The sequence below is a fragment of the Rhincodon typus genome, chromosome 9 (assembly GCF_021869965.1).
Source record: "Rhincodon typus isolate 14 chromosome 9, sRhiTyp1.1, whole genome shotgun sequence".
Lineage (NCBI taxonomy): Eukaryota > Metazoa > Chordata > Chondrichthyes > Orectolobiformes > Rhincodontidae > Rhincodon > Rhincodon typus.
Window position 1 is genome coordinate 74,704,242 of NC_063340.1, and position 1,173 is coordinate 74,705,414.

Consider the following 1,173-nt stretch of genomic DNA (forward strand, 5'->3'; position numbering starts at 1 on the left):
AATATGAGTTGCTGTTCCTGCAACCTTCAGGTGGCATCGTTGTGGCACTGCATGAGGCCCAGGATGGACATGTCGTCTGAGGAATGGGAGGTGTTGTTTATTGCGAACCGAGCATAGGTGTTCTGCAAAGCGGTCCCCAAGCCTCCACTTGGTTTCCCCGATGTAGAGGAGGCCACAACGGGTACAGCGGATGCAGTATACCACATTAGCAGATGTGCAGGTGAACATCTGCTTGATGTGGAAAGTCTTCTTGGGGCCGGGGATGGGGGTGAGGGAGGAGGTGTAGGGGTAGGTGTAGCATTTCCTGCGGTTGCAGGGAAAAGTGCCAGGTGTGGTGGGGCTGGAGGGGAGTGTGGAGCGGACAAGGGAGTCGCGGAGAGAGTGGTCCCTCCGGAAAGCAGATAAGGGTGGGGAGGGAAAAATGTCTTTGGTGGTGCGGTTGGATTGCAGATGGCAGAAGTGTCGGATGATGATGCGTTGGAACCCTGCAGCCCAATGGAATCAATGTGGATTTCACAAGCTTCAAAATCTCCCCTCCCGCTACCGCATCCCAAAACCAGCCCAGCTTGTCCCACCTATCCCCTCCTCCCACCTCAAGCCGCACCCCCATTTCCTACCTACTAACCTCATCCCGCCCCCTTGACCTGTCCGTCCTCCCTGGACTGACCTATCCCCTCCCTAACTCCCCACCTACACTCACCTTTACTGGCTCCATCCCCGCCTCTTTGACCTGTCTGTTTCCTCTCCACCTATCTTCTCCTCTATCCATCTTCTATCCGCCTCCCCCTCTCTCCCTGTTTATTTCAGAACCCCCTTCCCCTCCCCCATTTCTGATGAAGGGTCTCGGCCCGAAACGTCAGCCTTCGTCTCCTATAATGCTGCTTGGCCTGCTGTGTTCATCCAGCTCTACACCTTGTTATCTCAGATTCTCCAGCATCTGCAGTTCCTACGACCACTGCCATATGTCTGACCATTTCACCAATCTGTGTTCTTAACTAAAATCCAGACTGAAGTCTGCCACTATTCTGATCACAATTTACTGTGGCCAAGTTTTATATTATCCTCAAACTTCAATATTATACTCTCTATACCCAAATCTAGGTCACCACTATTCTCTGCCTCTGTCCCTTAGCCAAATTCATACCTGTCCTCCACTTCCTCACTAATTTTGTA